An 18,404-nucleotide genomic window follows, 5' to 3' on the forward strand; every position below is an offset into this window, starting at 1 on the left:
CCTTCTTTAAAAGAGGAGGGCATTGAGTCTTGAAAGAAAGGAAAAAATTTAAAAGGCCTGTCTAACGACATACACTGGCCCATTGCCTGAGGTAAGTCAGAACTTTTCCGCCTTGTACCTTATACCCTCCATGAGGGAGGCTCCTAAAGTTAAAAATATCAGTGGATTTTTTTAAAACTGGAAGATGACTTTAGGGTATGCATTTTTATTTGTTTCCTCCCCCGCCAGAAGTGTTTTAAATGAAAATCCTTCACCTCCTTTCAGGAATAAGGCAGAAGGAATGTTGTTTAAATTGAACAATTACACCCACATCATAAAAGTTCTGCTTCCAAATCTATCTGGTAGGTTTTCCTGTTGACAACATTTTGGTTTCACACAAGCCAAAAATTTCCTCTAACGTCTGTGTTTTTAAAGGTGCCTGGTCTCACATTATGTAATTGCTGTGAACAGTTAGCTATTAGAATATTACTACCCACATAAGAGGGAGGTGAAGCAAAACATTCTTCCCTTATTTTCTTTTGCCAGCCAGTTGCTGACTCATAGAGCAGTTTTTAAAAACTGTGTTGTCTTCTGAGCCCTGTGTCTAACTTTGGTATTTGCTTGCAACGTATTTTTTGAAAATCTGTTTACATTGTTGAATAGATAACATTTTCACTTTGTTCAAAACTAGAAAAAGTTCAGTGAAAAGTCTCACTCTCACCTCTTTCACTGCCTTTTCAGTTCTTACTGCCCCATACGCAATGGTAACCAATTTTATCAGATGTATATAACTTGTACAGCTTTTTAATATAAATGTGAACAAGTATGAATATATATATATATATATATATATATATTCTCATTTTACCCCACTTAAAACAAAGGGCAGTATTGTTCTAAACATTGCTTTTTTACTTAGCATTGTATCTTTTTTCTTTTAACATCTTTATTGGAGTATTATTGCTTTACAATGGTGTGTTAGTTTCTGCTGTATAACAAAGTGAATCAGCTATACATATACATATATCCCCATATCTCCTTCCTCTTGCAACTCCCTCTCCCACCCTTCCTATCCCACCCCTCTAGGTGGTCATAAAGCACTGAGCTGATCTCCCTGTGCTATGTGGCTGCTTCCCACCAGCTATCTATTTTACATTGGGTAGTATATATAAGTCCATGCCAATCTCTCACTTCATCTCAGCTTACCCTTCCCCCTCCCCGGGTCCTCAAATCCATTCTCTACATCTGCATCTTTATTCCTGTCCTGCCCCTAGGTTCTTCAGAATTAGCATTGTATCTTAAAGATCTTTCATATTGGTAAATAGAGAACTTTCTCAGTCTTTTTAAAGTTGCGTAGTCTTCCATTAAATGGATACGCCATATTTATTTAATCAGTGCTCATTAATTTACACGTTTTTTTTTTCAGTCTCTTACAAAAAATGCTGCAATGATTAATCTTATACATAAGTCATTTGTTACATGTACAAATACATCTGTAGGACAAATCTCAGAAATAAGATTGCAAGGTTGAATAGTTAACGAATTGTCATTCTTGCAGTTTTCCTAAAGCAGTCCTACCATTCTTCCCTTCATGAATTCATCCTTATTCTCCAAAACTCATTTTAAACTTTAGCTACTCTGCAAAGACTTTCTGATCCCCTTTCTAAAGATTGTCATTTGCTTCCACATCAGTGCTCTCACTGCCTCATATTTGTACTCTCATTATAGCACTTAGATTTTGTACTGAGATTATCTATTGGTATGGCAGTTACTTTCACTGGTCTATGACGTTCAAAAGCAGGGATGCTGCCTGTACATTTTTGTAACTCTAGGACCATGGACAGTGCCTAGTGTGCAGTAGATGTTCAATACAGATGGATGGATGCATATATTGATGAATAAATAAATATGACCAAAGAAATTACTATTACTGGAAAAAGTTCCAAAAATTATCCTGTAGAGAACCTAGGACAAATATCAATGTTAAATACAAGTGTGCATGATTATGCATTAAGATTTGGCTTGGCTAGGTGAGTTGACTGAAAGAGAGGTTCTGAACCAGGAGCAGGATACATTGAGCTCAGATAAGTAGTCAACAATTGAGATCTGGGGCTTCCCTGGTGGCGCAGTGGTTGAGAATCCGCCTGCTGATGCAGGGCACATGGGTTCGTGCCCCGGTCCGGGAAGATCCCACATGCTGCGGAGCGGCTGGGCCCATGAGCCATGGCTGCTGAGCCTGCGCGTCCGGAGCCTGTGCTCCGCAACGGGAGAGGCCACAATAGTGAGAGGCCCACGTACCGCCAAAAAAAAAAAAAAAACCAACAATTGAGATCTGTACTGGGTAATGTTCCTATGGATGCAAGAACCAGAAACAGATCTTCTACCACTTAAGCAAAAATTAGATTTATTGTGGAAGTTTACAATAGAAGGCAGAGCTATTGTAAACAGCCAAGCCTCAGGAAGGGTTGGTAACAGGGTCAGTCCTTTAGAAACAAGAAGAGCTTGTGGGTTTCTCTCCTGAACATTGCCAGAGATGACTCAGCTCTTATCACTTTCTGTCTCTGTTTAAGTTCTCAAAGTTCCCAGGAAAGTACCGGAGGGGTCAGGAGTCTCTTCCCTTGGATCATTCAGGCATAACTAAAGGACAGAATGGGTAACATAGGCATAGCCTTTTGGGAAACCATTATGTGTCAGGCCGCCATTGTAATTCTTGACTACAGAGGAACCAAGGTGACGAGGTGTGGGTTTCTTATCAGGTGTGTATGTCAGAATGACAAGGAAGCCAGGGAAACCTAGAAACCAGGTCAGTGGGGTAAGGAATAGGATAGGAGAGCAAACAGAAGCCTAGACATCAAGACTAGGGCAATAGGTCAGAAGGGGACTGACAGACAGCCAAATGTGGAGTTGGAGTCATCTGAGCACATCTGGCCCCAGGTCAGGATTGGCTCTGGGAACTAGAAGAGGCCAAGCCTGCCCTTGGGAAATGAGTTGGGGAGCCAGTAGGAAGGATGTGCAGGCTGGGCCTGGCATGGACCATTCCTTGACGCAGAATTTGGAGCAGAGCTCTTCATTCATACGTACTTCCCTTCACTCATTGGCCAGCTGGCAGTGTGAAGGACTGGCCCAGCATGCCTCAATCCCAACAAAGTGTACCAATAACAATGCTCATGTAGGTCACTGTCTCTCGGTTATTGGTGTTTATTGGTTTTTTTCTAGTTGTTGCTATTTGGCCTTGAATCCAACTTATATGCTGGTGTGACTGAGAAAAGGGAGGACATTAGTGTTCATTTTGTGTCTACTATGTTCTAGACATAGCGATAGAGATCTCATATGCATTATTACATTTTAAAAGTATCCTCAAAATAGCTCTTTGAGGGAAGGATTAGGCCCCTTTTTATAGATAAATTAACTGAGGCAAGGAATGTGTCTTTGTCTGTTCAGGCTGCTATAATGAAGTACCACAGACTGGGCAGCTTATAAACCACAAATATTTATTTTTTACAGTTCTAGAGGCTTGGAAGTCCAAGATCATGGCCCTGGCAACTTTGGTGTCTGGTAAGGGCCCACTTCGTAGATAGCTATTTTTTGTTGTAATTTCACATGGCAGAAGGGCTATGAGGCTCTGAGGCTTTGAGGCTCAGGCTATGAGGCTCTGAGGCTTTCTCTCTGAGGCTTCTCTTAAAAGAGCACTAATCCCACTCCTAAGGGCTCTGTTTTCAAGACCTAGTCACCTCCCAGAGGCCCTGTCACCTCATACAATCACCTGGGAGGTTACGTTTCAACATATGAATACTGGGGGAACACAAACATTCAGACCAGAGCAGAAGGTCTAATAACTGGAACAAAGTTCTCTCAGACCCCAATGCTCATATTTCCTTCTTCACAGCACTCTCTAGACTCTTTAGGGCCTCCTCACATGCACACTGGGACCTGTTTCCTTGATAGTGACTGTATGACAGCCACACTGCCACAGGCAATGGAACGTACTTGGAATCAGGAAACCTCAACTCTGGGCTCAGCTGTGTTACCAATTAGGTGGTGGCTTAGTTTTCTCATCTGTAAAGTGAGCGGGTTGAACTAGCCGACATCAAGGCCCTTTTACTGCTCTAAAAATGCCGTGCCTCTGGTTTCATAGCCTTTGAGGCAATTAAAGATCACTTCTGCTTTAGAGAACTTTAATTTGGTCTGTAGCTATATGCCATGCTGGTGCCACGTTTTGTTAGCCTCTGCAAAGATACGTTGTATTCTTGACATTTTTCTTTATTCCTTTGCTAATTGTTTCCATGTGATATCATATATGATTCAGGGAAGCAAACTTGTACACCACAGCAGTGTGCTCTGGCATTCCCAAGGAGTCTTTGAACTTACCTATATAGTTTCTCAGGGATAAGGTACATTGCCATTTTCACTTTCAGGATTGGCCCATAAAAGTTATTTTAAAACTTTCTCCCCCATTTTTAGTGGTGAAAATTGTTTTTCAAATGTAATTCTTATTTAGAACTCCAAACTGTAAAGCAAATGTAACTGAATGTGAAAAAAAAAGTTATTACATCAACAGCTGAGAAAAAAAAATCCTGCTGGGGGAAAAGTGGTTTTGGGATTGGAAAAGACTTCTATGTAAAGAAAGTGAGACAAACTTTTGAGCACTAGAAGTGAACGGAAATTTGGAGGTGGAAGGATTGTACAAAAGAGTAGAGAAAGGGCCCGGCCGTACAGTGGTAGGCTGGAACTCAAGGCCCCTGAAACTGATGGAAGGATCTTTTCTAGGAGTGGGGTGTGTCTAATATTCAATTTTTAATTCTTAGGTTTCTGTGATGGAAATCTGAGTGTAAGTGCCTGACATTAAGCTTTTGATTGCCGAGGCATCCATTTCGAAGATATCCATCTTGAATAAACATACTGCCAGCATTGTGCTTTATAAGGTTGATAGATAGTCAAATCATAGAAAGTAGTAGAACATAGCAGTTAAGAGCACAGGTCTGATTTCTTAGTGTAGACACATCCTGGCTATATGAAACCAGGCTACTTATCTGTATTTTCATTGTCTCCCCTACAAAACGGAGTTTACAGGCTAGTTTTATTGCTTTATACAGCTGCACTTTCATTTTTGACCTAAACTGAATCACCCCACTTTGTCATTGATTTTTTTTTCTCCAGACTTGGATCTTAATGATTTTTAGTTTATCCCAAATACATGAAACTCTTCATAAAATAAAAGGGATAATTATAGATAAAACAACAACTAATAAACAAACTTCTGAAAGCAAGTCTATTGTAGAAATTTTAAACTACATCTAGTAATTGTATCTAATTGAACATAGAGTTTCCCATGAAGGTAATTTTTAGTGGGATGGTATAACTTTATCATTATCTCAAGTACTATAAAATAGGAGAAATCACACACACCTTCCACTTGTGGGCATGTGGATCTGCACAGGTGAGACCCCAGTGTGACACCCACAGAAAGATGGCCGAAGATGAGTCCCCTGGTAATTAGCATGGGCACAGTAGGAATAGGCCACAAAAGATTAGGGTTGACCAAGTTTAGAGATGTGGTTCTTATTTTCCCTAATAACTAAATCCTTACAGATACCCAACATTCCCAGAGGCTGGGTGTCTTTGTCCTTTTGTCACCCACCCCCACCCACCCTGTCTACTATCTATTTAGCTCTACCTGTGATGTTTCTTACTTCTTTTGGAATTTGCCAATAGGCTGCCTCTTCCCAGCTTAGATGCCCTGGACCATCTTCCTATTTGGATATTAGCCAGCAGCACTCAAGTCCTGTCTCTTGTTTCTATAATAACCAATCGCCAGATTCAGGTTTCCCTAAATTAACTGACCCCTAGCTTTGTTCCTAAGTTCATACCCAGACTTCATTGGTTTGGCTCAGTCAGATAGCATCCAGGATCCAGTTAAAACACAAAGAACCTATATTCTAGAGCCTGTAGGTAGAGCAAATTAAACAAAACGTGAATAGAAGGAAAGAACTAATAAAAGAGAAGTGAGAAAGGTAAGTCACAGAAGTAGTATATTAAATTATTAAAACAAACAGTGGATTATTTGAAAATATTAATGGAATTGAGGAGGAATGATAAAGAAAAAAACAGGAGAGGCAAAATTATAACTATCAAGAACAAAAGAGTCTCTTTAGACAGTGGTGCTGGGAAAGTTGGACAGCTGCATGTAAATTAATGAAGCTAGAACACGCTCTCACAGCATACACAAAAATAAACTCAAAATGGCTTAAAGACTTAAATGTAAGACATGACACCATAAAACTCCTAGAACAGAACATTGGCAAAACATTCTCTGACATAAATCATACCAATGTTTTCTTAGTGACCTAAAAAAAACCATCTACCAAGGCAATAGAAATAAAAGCAAAAATAAACAAATGGGACCTAATCAAACTTACAAGCTTTTACACAGCAAAGGAAACAATCAACAAAATGAAAAGACAACCTACACCCTGGGAGAAAATATTTGCAAATGATGTGACTGACAAGGGCTTAATTTCCGAAATGTACAACAGCTCATACAACTCAATAACAAAAAAACAAACAACCCAATCAAAAAATGGGCAGAAGACCTAAACAGACATTTCTCCAAAGAAGACATACAGATGGCCACTGGGCCCATGAAAAGATGTTCAACGTCACTAATTATTAGAGAAATGCAAATCAAAACTACAATGTGGTACACCTCACACTGGTCAGAATGGCCATCATTAAAAGTCTACAAATAATAAAGGCTGGAGAGGGTGTGGAGAAAAGGGAACCCTTCTACACTATTGGTGGGAATGTAAATTGGTGCAGCCACTATGGAGAACAGTATGGAGGTTCCTGAAAAAACTAAAAATAGAGTTGCCATATGATCCAGAAATTCCATTCTTGGGCATATATCTGGACAAAACTGTAATTAAAAAAGACAGAGTCAAGGGCTTCCCTGGTGGCGCAGTGGTTGAGAGTCTGCCTGCTGATGCAGGGGACACAGGTTCGTGCCCCGGTCCGGGAAGATCCCACATGCCGCGGAGTGGCTGGGCCCGTGAGCCATGGCCGCTGAGCCTGCGCGTCCGGAGCCTGTGCTCCGCAATGGGAGAGGCCACAACAGTGAGAGGCCCGCATACCGCAAAAAAACAAAACAAAACAAAACAAACAATAGTTAAAAAATGGGCGGAAGACCTAAATAGACATTTCACCAAGGAAGACATACAGATGGCCAAGAGGCACATGAAAAGATGCTCAACATCATTAATTATTAGAGAAATGCAAATCAAAACTATAATGAGGTATCACCTCACACCAGGCAGAATGGCTAATATCAAAAAAGCTAGAAACAATAAATGCTGTAAAGGGTATAGTGAAAAGGGAACCCTCCTACACTGTTGGTGGGAATGTAAATTGATACAACCACTATGGAAAACAGTATGGAGGTTCCTCAAAAAACTAAAAATAGAACTACCATTTGACCGAGCAATCCCACTACTGGGCATATACCCTGAGAAAACCATAATTCAAAAAGAGACATGTACCACAGTGTTCACTGCAGCACTATTTACAATAGCCAGGACATGGAACCAACCTGAACGTCCATCGACAGATGCATGGATAAAGAAGATGTGGTACATATATACAATGGAGTATTACTCAGCCAGAAAAAGAAATGAAATTGAGTTATTTGTAGTGAGGTGGATGGACCTAGAGACTGTCATACAGAGTGAAGTAAGTCAGAAAGAGAAAAACAAATACTGTACGCTAACACATATATATGGAATCTAAAAAAAAAATAAACGGTACTGATGAACCTAGTTCAGGGCAGGAATAAAGAGGTAGACATATAGAATGGACTTGATGACATGGGGTGGGAGGCCGAAGTTGGGGTGAAGTGAAAGTAGCATCGACATATATACACTACCAAATGTAAAATAGTTGGCTGGTGGGAAGCAGTAGCATAGCACTGGTAGATCGGCTCGGTGCTTTGCAATGACCTAGCGGGGTGGGATAGGGAGGATGGGAGGGAGGCTCAAGAGGGAGGGGATATGGGGACATGTGTATGCGTATGGCTGATTTGCTTTGTTGTGCAACAGAAACTAACATGGTATTGTGAAGCAATTACACTCCAATAAAGATGTATTAAAAAAAAAGATACATGCACCCCTATGTTCATAGTAGCACTATTTACAATAGCCAAGACATGGAAACAACCTAAATGTCCATCGACAGAAGAATGGATAAAAATGTGGTATATATATACAATGGACTATTACTCAGCCATAAAAAGAATGAAATAATGCCATTTGCAGCAACATGAATGGACATAGAGATTATCATACTAAGTGAAGTAAGTCAGAAAGAGAAAGACAAATGCCATATGACATCACTTACATGTGGAATCTAAAATATGACACAAATGAACTTATCTACAAGACAGAAATAGACTCACAGACATAGAGAACAGATTTGTGGTTGCCAAGGGGGAGGAGGGGTGGGGGAGGGATGGATTGGGAGTTTGGGATTAGCAGATGCAAACTATTGTATATAGAATGGAGAAACAACAAGGTCCTACTGTATAGCACAGGGAAATATATTCAATATCCTGTAATAAACCATAATGGAAAAGAATAGGAAAAAGATATGAATATATATAATATATTCTCTGAATCACTTTGCTGACACCAGAAACTAACACATTATAAATCAACTATATTTCAATTTTAAAAAAAGAATAAATCCTATAAAATAAATAAATAAATCCTATAAATCCTATAAAAAGAAGGATAATTAAGGAATATTATGATCAGCTTTATGTCAATGAATTTGACAAATTAGATAAAACATACAAATTCTTGGAAACACCTAACTTACCAAAACCAATACAAAGAAATAAAATACCTGTATAACCCTATAACTGCTAAATAAATTGTATTTGCAATTTAAAAAACCTTCTCAAGAAGAAAACTCAGGCCCAGATGATTTTACTTGTGATTCTATCAAAAATTTTAAAAAGAAATAATATCAATCATACACAAACTCAGGAAAAGGGAAGATACAACACTTCCAGATTGTTTTATGAGGCCAAAAAAACCTGACATGATTATCACAAGAAACAGAAACCACAGAGTAGTATCTCTCATGAACAGAGACACAAAAACCTTAACTAAATATTAGGAAATTGAATCAAGAAATATATATATGAGGATAATACATCATGACCATGCAGAATTTATCTACGAATGAAAGTTTGATTGGCTTAACATTCAAAAATCAATCAGTATAATTCATTGCATTAACAGAATAAAGGTAAAAAATGTTATAGCATCTCAATAGATACAGAAAAAGCATTCCACAAAACTCAACATCCATGTATGAAAAATTTCAGCAGACTACAAAAAGAAGGGAATTTCCTTAATCTGATAAAGATCACCTACAAAAAATTACAGCTAACTTTATACTTAATGATGAAAGACAATGCTTTCCCCCTAAGGCTGTGAACAAGGCAAGGATGCTGTTATGGACTGAATGTTTGTCTCCCCTCAAAATCATATGTTGAAACCTTACCCTCCAATGTGATGGTATTAGGAGGTGAGGCCTTTGGAAGGTAATTAGGATCAATGAGGTCATGAGGGTCGAGTCCCCATGAATGGGATTAGTGTCCTTATAAGAGTCATGAGAGAGCTTGCTTCCTCTTTCTTTCTGCCATGTGAGGACACAAAATGTCAGTCATCTGCCACACAAAAGTGGGCTTTCACCAGAACCCAACCATGCTGGCACCATGATCTTGGACTTCTAGCCTCCAGAACTGTGAGAAATAAGCTTCTGTTGTTGGTAAGCCATCCAGCTTATGGTATTTTGGTATAGCAGCTCAAACTGACTAAGCCAGATGTCTACTCCTACCACTTTCATTTGATACTGTATTGGAGGTCCAAGCTAGTTTAATAAAGCAAGAAAAAGGAATAAAAAATATAAAGAGTGGAACAGAAGAAGTAAAAATGTCACAAACAACATGACAGTCTACATAGGAATTGCTACAGAAACTGTGAAAAATCTACTAGAAATAATAAATGAGTTAGCAAGATTGTAGGACACAAGATGAATAATAAAAAATAAACTGTTTCTGTATTACAGCACAGAACAGTTGGAAGTTAAAATCAAAAATCAGTATGATTTAAAATGTCATTAAAATCTGAAACACTCAGGGATGAATTTAATGAAATAACTGTACACTGAAAACTGCAAAACAATACTGAGAGAAATTTAAGAACACCTATTTAGGAGATGTATACATGTTCAGGGATTGGTAGACTCAATATTATTAAAATGTTAATCCCACCCCCTCAAATTATCTGTGGATTGAATGAAATCCTAATCAAAACCCCCACAGTTTTTTTTGTAGACAATAATCAGTTGATTCTCCAATTTATAGAGAAATGCAAAGGACCTAGAATAGCCAAAGTAAACCTGAAAAAGCAGGAAAAAATTGGAGGACTTGTACTTCCTGATTTAAAGGCTTACAATTCACATGCCATGTAATACTTATAAAATGGTAGCAATTGAATAGAATATCAAGTTCAGAAATAGACCCACACATATATGGCCACTGATTTTTAACAAAGGTGCCAAGGTTCAATGCAGGAAGGCATAGTCTTAAGGGTGTTGGATCAACATGAAAATATATATGTATGAAAAAAAAAAACCTAGAACTTTACCTCACATCCTTTATAAGAATTATCTTGAAATTCATCATAGATATAAACATAAGAGCCCAAACTGTAACGTTTATACATGAAAATAAAGGAGAAAATCTTTGTGGTGTTGGGTTAGGCAACGGTTTCTTAGGTAGGGAACAAAAGCATAACCATAAAAGAAAAATTAATAAACTTGACTTCATCAAAATGAAAAATTTTGCTCTTCCAAAGACACTATTAAGAAAATTAATGGCAAGCCATGTAGGGAACATATTTGCAAAATTCATATCTTATTAAAAACATGTATCTAAAATATATACTTTACAATAATAAGCAATGCAGCTAAAAATGGGCAAGAGAGTGGAATTGACATTTCACTGCAGAATATTTTAAAAACTGGCAAATAAGCACATGAAAAGATGCTGAACATCATTATTCACTAGAGAAATGTAAATTAAAACCACAATAAGACAACACTACAAACCACTGGAATGATAAAATTCAATAAATGACAATTTTTGGCAAGGATATGAAGCAACTGCTACTCCGAAAAACAGTTGGACTTTAAAAAAAAAAAGTTAAAATACACTTACCATACATCCCAGCAATTTTGCTAAATATTTTCCCAAGAGATATGAAAACATTTGTCCACTCAAAACTTCTACTCAGATGTTCATAGCAGCTTTATTCACAATAGCAAAAACTGGAAATAATCCGAATGTCCAGCAACTGTGGAATGGATAAACATATCGTAATGTTACAAAATAATCACGAAAACCAATTCGATTCTATACAATGAAATATTACTCATCAATAAGATGGAATAGACTGCTGATATACACCAACACAGAGATAAATCTCAAAGGATTATGCTGAGTAAAAGAATTTCTATTTCTAAAATCACTGTGACAGAAAATTGACTGGTTTTTGCCTGGGCCTGAGAGTTGCGGGAGGGGAATGACTGCAAACTGGCATGGGTCACTTTTTGGGGCTATGGAATGTTCTGTATCTTGTTTGGGGTCATGATTATAGGACTGTCTACATTTGTCAAAACTGATCAAACTCCACTTAAAATGTGTGAATTTTATTGCATATAAGTTACATCTCAGTAAAACTCAATTTTAGGAAAAAAACATTGTCTTTACAGAAAGGAGTAATTTTATTTACTTATTAAATCAAGTAAAGCCCTTATAGCTTTTCTTAAAAGTATAGCAATTGAATAGAATATCAAGTTCAGAAGCTTCAATTTGTGTTTAATAATACTGAGAGTGGGGCTTCCCTGGTGGCGCAGTGATTGAGAGTCCGCCTGCTGATGCAGGGGACACGGGTTCGTGCCCCGGTCCGGGAAGATCCCACATGCCGCCGAGCGGCTGGGCCCATGAGCCATGGCCGCTGAGCCTGCGCATCCGGAGCCTGTGCTCCGCAACGGGAGAGGCCACAACAGTGAGAGGCCCGCGTACCACACAGACACAAAAAAATAATAATAGTGAGAGTGAAACTCTATAAGACTTACTAGAAAAAAAGAGACAAAGCGGCTGCTTAGAGAGAATTACCTGGGAATTGATTCACTAGGTTTGACCACATCTCACAATAGATCTGTGTTCCCTGAATTTTCAATAGAGGGTTCCTTATTAACACCTGGCAGTCAAGGTAAGCCTGCCTTGCTCATGCTCAGCACACCTTGCTGAAATTCAGGTATCCGAAGAGGGTTGCCAGGTATCTTCACTCCACACTCAGAATAGACTGAAGGGAACATACTTGTAAATGCAAACACAGGCTGTGTTCTGTCCTGGGCAGGCTCTGGAGGGTTCCCGCAGGGCTGAACATAGGCCCACATTCAGCTCCTCTAAATGTCTGATCTGGAAAGAAGACAGCTTGTGATGAAAACCAATCTCTTGGCAAAAGCTACAAATTACCATTTCAGAATTTTCTAGCACGAAATAACTATACCATATGTTGTTCATACCCCTTGGGAGATGCCCTTTAAATTATGTCTTAATGCATGAAAGAACCTTTACTCAAGGGAGAACAAGAAAGGCAGCTCCTTTAAAGGACTCTGAATAAAAGAGCCAATGAGCTAAAAAGCAGGAGTCAGCAATTATGGAGGAAAAGGACACAGGATTTGGTTTCTTTAACCAGCTTGACACAAAGCAATCCCCAGCAGAAATCTCAGAGCTCAGAGCTAAGCTCAGTTGTTTGCAAAGTCTAAGCTAAATATACTGATACCAACTTCAAGGATGAGGTGGAGTGGCAGCAAAAAGCAAAACAAAGGATGATAATACCTGTTTTGCTGTTCTTAGAGGCAACTTGGTACAGAAAGATGGTTTTGTGGCTTAAGTCACTTCACCACTCTGGGTTGGCCTCTCTCCCCCATTTTCTTTAAGGTTAATAATATCTGTCTTGATGAGCAATTGTGAGGTTTAAAGAGAATGCATGCAGGGCACCTTAGCACAACGTCTGGCTCCAAGCAGTTCAGTGAGTACTAAATATTATAGGTAACAGGATATTAAATGTCACATGTTGCAGATTAAATTGTAAATATGCTATGTGAAGGATGTATGCATTTTCTGTGGCTCTCCACATGGGGAAGTGGTAACATTGCAGGATTAAATTCCCAGATGGTTAGGAAAGAGTAAGCAACTCATCACAATAGAGATGCACTTGCCTTTATCAGGGGACGCGGAGAGATCCCCAGTGGCGGGGGTGTCTTGGTTATTTTGTGTATCCTCCTAGATCCATTATTCTCCCCAGGAGGCTAACCCCAGAGAACTCTATTACTTGAGTTCCCTTGCTGGCTAGCTACCAGGTGGGTTTGGCCAATGCAAAGCACTGGCAGGAAATCACTGAGCAAGAGGAGGGAGTTCTAGGCATTTCTTCCCGCTGCCTCCTTGCATAGGTATTGTGTCTTTGGCAATGTTTGCATCCTTCCAGGACAACACTACAGAGAGGCGTCTCCTCTTTTGCAATCTCAGCCTTCACTGGGCTCTGGTGCTACTGTTCCCTTCCCTTGCCCTCTCCTACCAGGAGTGGTAATGGCTTTCACTGTTACAAATCTGTATGTGACATCATCCCTTCTGTGTTCCATTAATCCTGTGCTCACCTCTATAAGCAGGCCCTTCATTAGAGTCTCTTTGTTTGAACCATCTGGGGCAAATGTTATTGTCTGCTAGATCAGGGGTCTCCCCGAAACTCATAAATGCACTCTCTAGAGAAAGATAAAGCTCTGATTATCAGGCAGTTTCAAAGAGTGCCAACTAGTTAACTGTAACAGTGCAAGTAATAATTTTCCTGGAAATACAAGAAACACAGGTAGTAAAAGAGAGGCGAAGGAGTAAAAGCCCAAAGTGAGAGAAGGAAATGAGTTGATAACATCTGGCAATAAGCCAGAGCTGGGCAATGGGAGGAGAGGCCCCAGCTGAACATGAAGTTCAAAGTTTGACTATTACATGAGACTTGAAATACTGAAAATTGACCAGGGGATCTTGAATTACCTGACAATAATTAGAAAAGCCATAGGATCTGCTTCCATTTTTATGCAGGGGAAGAGGAAGAACAAGCCCCAGTGAGTATATTTCAAAGGAGAGTGGGAGATAAATTTGTTTATTCTTATACACTAAGGGCATGCTATTCAATATAATGCTTACATAATGACAGCTCTAGAAAGACTCATTTACACAGCGCAGGTCACGGAGTTGGGGCCCAAGCTGGATTTTGCTTGCCTATCTACTTAGCTCTAGACCTGCTGCTAAATCATCAACTTTATACTGGCACGGCAACCTGTTCACTTCCTTATTTTATGAGCAGAGGACATCTCCTTCCTATTCCTTTGCCCTGGTATAATCTTTTACAAATGCCACACTGACATGCAGATGTATAATATTTATATACTTACACGGCACCATATAACAAATCACCATGGCTTGATTAGTTTAACTATTAATCTCTACTCTCTGGTTAGATGGAAAGAGAAGATGAGTGTTGTTCCTGTTTAGATTGCACGCAGAAATCCGTGGTGGACTTGCAGGAGGGCGGTGGATCACAGAAGCACGACCTAGGAAAGGACCGTCATCACCGAATCCAACTTTATATCATGGCCATATTTTGTGCTACTTTCCAAGGGATGATACTTAGCGTTTTAGCATCTGAAATGCAATTGTTAGGGCATCCTAAAGTGTTTGGGCCTGGGGGCCTGACTCCCTTTGACCCAACACACATATATAAACCTAAAATGCCTATTTGTTAATTAACTACTAGGTCTATGCTGATCACGACCAAAGAGTTATGTTGCTAATCAACATGTTCTTGTCCTATTTGCAAAATCTATGTGGGAAGCCAGAATCCAATAAGAAGATTACTCAGGGAGCACAGAATTAGCACAAAGGAAAACAACTGGATGACTTTAATGGCTAACGTCATCAAGGAATGATAAATGGCAGGAATCTAGCTGTTAGACTGTCTTGGCCCAAGGGTGGGGACAGCAGCGTGCACCCTGGCCCCATACTAGATGCATCAAGTCCGCCTCTGTGTCTCTGACTCTCGTTCATGCTGGTTGGGTTCATTTACCAACCCAACCACAACCAGATAGACACTCTTTCTTTAGGTGTGTTAACAAAGATACTTCAGGTTATGGTTACCTTGGCTGGCCTAGAAATCTTGGCATCCTTCTCTTTACCATAAGATTGCCAACCTCTGATACAATTCTTTCTTTGCTTATGATATAATCCAGCTCACAGAGGGCATTTTTTTCCCCCTTTATCTCCAACTTCTAATCGAATCCTCATTTTGGACCATGTCTACCACCTACGGCTACCAGATGGGAATGCATGATCTCTAGAACTAGTTTTCACGGAGTGCTATGCTTCTTAATTTCAGACTTCCAAGCAGAGGGCCAGATGGTTATCTGTCTGTAGATGTTTCTCTAAATAGTTTCTGCCCTCGGGACCTCATATCAAAGGTTATTGCTTTTTTAAAAAATTTATTTATTTAATTAATTAATTTTTGGCTGCGTTGGTTCTTCTTTGCTGCACGGGCTCAGTAGTTGTGGCACGCAGGCTCAGTAGTTGTGGCTCACGTGCTCTAGGCCTGCGGGCTTCAGTAGTTGTGGTGCACGGGCTTAGTTGCTCCACAGCATGTGGGATCTTCCCAGACCAGGGCTCGAAACCGGGTCCCCTGCATTGGCAGGAGGATTCTTAACCACTGCACCACCAGGGAAGCCCTAGGTTATTGCTTTTTAACGGGCACATCTTGGACCTGACGAGCTACATCTCTAAAACTGAAAACTCTAAAAGTCCATGCTCTGACCACAAACTCCCATCCTTCCAGCTCTCACTCCAGCTCTAACCCCTAACCCTCAATCTCAGTGGAACTTTGAAATACCTTAATCTCTTTATCTACCCACTCCTGGCCATATTTCCCTCACCTAATCCACAGCCTGATGGATTAACACGTAACCGCTCTCTCACTAGGAGGCTCAAGACTCACATCCTAGTGCTCCTCCGTACTTGCCCTGCACTTCCATGAGCCAGACCTTGGCCTTCTTTGCTTCCACACAAAGGCAGCAGTTTTGCTGAAGGAAGAATAATCATTAAGCAGACTGGAACCACTTCAGGTTCATAATCTTCAATTTTAACTGTACTCACCTTTTTTTTTTTTTTTTCCTTTCTTGGCCCGGAGGCTTGTGGGATCTTAGTTCTTCCACCAGGGATTGAACCTGGGCCCCGGCAGTGAAAGCGCCAAACCCTAACCACTGGACTGGCAGGGAATTCCCTGTACTCATGTTTCAATAATTTCTTTACCTGATAACAACAAGCTCCTCTCTTATTTAGCAGTCAGAGAATTTCACCATTCTCCTCCAGGCTTCTAACTCACCCCCCAGCTCTGCCTCCCTCAGTTGTTCCTGCTTATTTATTTCATAGATAAAATAGGGGCCGTCCCACAGACATTTACTTACTACCTGCGCTTCCCCACATCAGCATTTATACACAGACACGTGCATCCTTACTTCTTTTCTCTCACTCACAGGAGCAGCTGTTTCTCCCTACAGCATTTTCAGGCTAATCCTTCCACCTGGGCTCTGATTAGGTTGTGGCTTTTAAAAAATCATGTTTTCTTTCTGACCTTTCTCTGCTAGCTCCTTCTTCTCAGCCTAAAAATGTGATCAAATCTCTTTTATCTTAAAAAAAATAAAACCAAAGTTCTTCATTAATTCTACATTTTCCTCTACACATGAGCCCCTCTATCCTTCCATTCACAATGAAGCTCCTTACAGGTCTACACTCTTATCTCCACGTTTTCATCTCCCATTCATTCTCCAGTTTACTACCATCTGTCTCCTGCCCGCAGTATTCCATTGAAACTGTTCTGGAAAATGTTATCAGTGGCCTTTTTGGAGAAGTCAATGAACTCTTATTTGATCTCCATACATACTGTTGCTGTTGAAAGTTGGTCGCACTTTCATTAGAGGGCTTTTCTAATTACTTCGGCTGCCCAACTTAGAACCCTCCTCTGCTGAATGATTTCTTCACTCCATGAACCTTGGGGGAGGCAGATACTACATCTCACGATGGATGCTAAAAATAGAGTCACTGCCAGCTTCCTTGATAGAGGGCACAGCTCGTGAGGTAGGCCTGGCTATTCTGATGCATCTGCTCCAGACACTTATTCCAGCTAGTGATGCAAAGAACAGAGACAGTAGAGTTCTCACTGATCATGGAGAACATGCCTGCAGTATTCAGTATCTTTTCATTCAGGCACTGCAAGTAGTCTCGTCTGCAGAGACTGGTGGTGGCCTCACCCAACCAATTCTGTGGTGTGATTTGTGGATGTGATTCTGACTGCGTAGCCTCTGGGCCTTCCAGGGGATTTAATGTGCTACCCAATAGCCTTAGATCTTTTCCCCCTTATGTTTCAGTCAACCAGAGTTGGTTTCTGCTCTTTGCAGCTAAGAGCTCTGACCACCGCAATTTCATTTTTGAACTGAATACCACCTTTGATTGAAGAATTCTCCACTCCCACTTCCTTCTTCCTCCAATTGGCGACCAGTCTAATGTATTAACTATATCTTTGAACTTGAATGTGTTCTCATATAATGTGTAATGTTTTGTGTGCATGTTTTTTAGTTCACATAAATGGTATTTTGCTAGGAGCTTTTTCTCTTTTGTACCTTTAAAAAAACTCAGCACCAAGTTTTAAAAATCTGTTTTGTATATCTAGTGTGTTGTATTTAACTGATGCATGGAGCTGTTTCCACACTAGGTCTCTGGCTTAAAACTTCCTTCTAACACATAAATGTTGCAATGAACCCCTTTGTACATGTGGCCTCACGCTCACCTGTGGGTGAATGGCTCTGGTATGGTTTACGAGGTTTATGGGACATACGGAATACACTGATTAAATGTAAGTACTGTCATATCGCCTCCTAGAATGGTCACAGGAGTCATCTACTACAGGGGAAGAAACAGTTTTCCTTGGCTCTCTTAGGGTCCCTGGCTGGGTCTGAGAAGTAAACAGACAAAGACAGATGAACGGGAGAGGAGCATACACATCTTATTGAATTTTCATATGTACATGGGAAACGTCACAAGAAAATGAAGACCCGAAGAAGTGACTAGAGCAGGATACTTTTATACCTTTCAGACAAAGAAACAAAAAAATTGTGAAGAATTGACAAGATAAAGGGTTTGGGGATGGGCGTAGTACACGTTGAAGCAGTAACTGGGAAGATAAGGATTAGTTTAACAA

The 18,404-nt window shown here is 40.0% G+C and overlaps 1 protein-coding gene across 2 annotated transcripts in view; it reads right to left on the reverse strand.

Moving 5' to 3' along the window:
- SNAPC3 (small nuclear RNA activating complex polypeptide 3) overlaps nucleotides 1-18,404 on the reverse strand; it is a 116,830-nt gene that overhangs the window by 54,988 nt on the left and 43,438 nt on the right. The window contains exons 2-3 of one of the 2 annotated variants that reach the window (XM_079927384.1): nucleotides 12,423-12,523; nucleotides 11,258-11,393 (exon numbers count right to left, since the gene is read on the reverse strand). The gene's annotated coding sequence lies outside the window, so the exon portion shown is untranslated. The remainder of the gene's footprint in view (nucleotides 1-11,257; nucleotides 11,394-12,422; nucleotides 12,524-18,404) is intronic. The other variant, XM_079927385.1, reaches the window with a different exon arrangement.

This window comes from Stenella coeruleoalba (genome assembly GCF_951394435.1).
Source record: "Stenella coeruleoalba genome assembly, chromosome: 7".
NCBI lineage: Eukaryota > Metazoa > Chordata > Mammalia > Artiodactyla > Delphinidae > Stenella > Stenella coeruleoalba.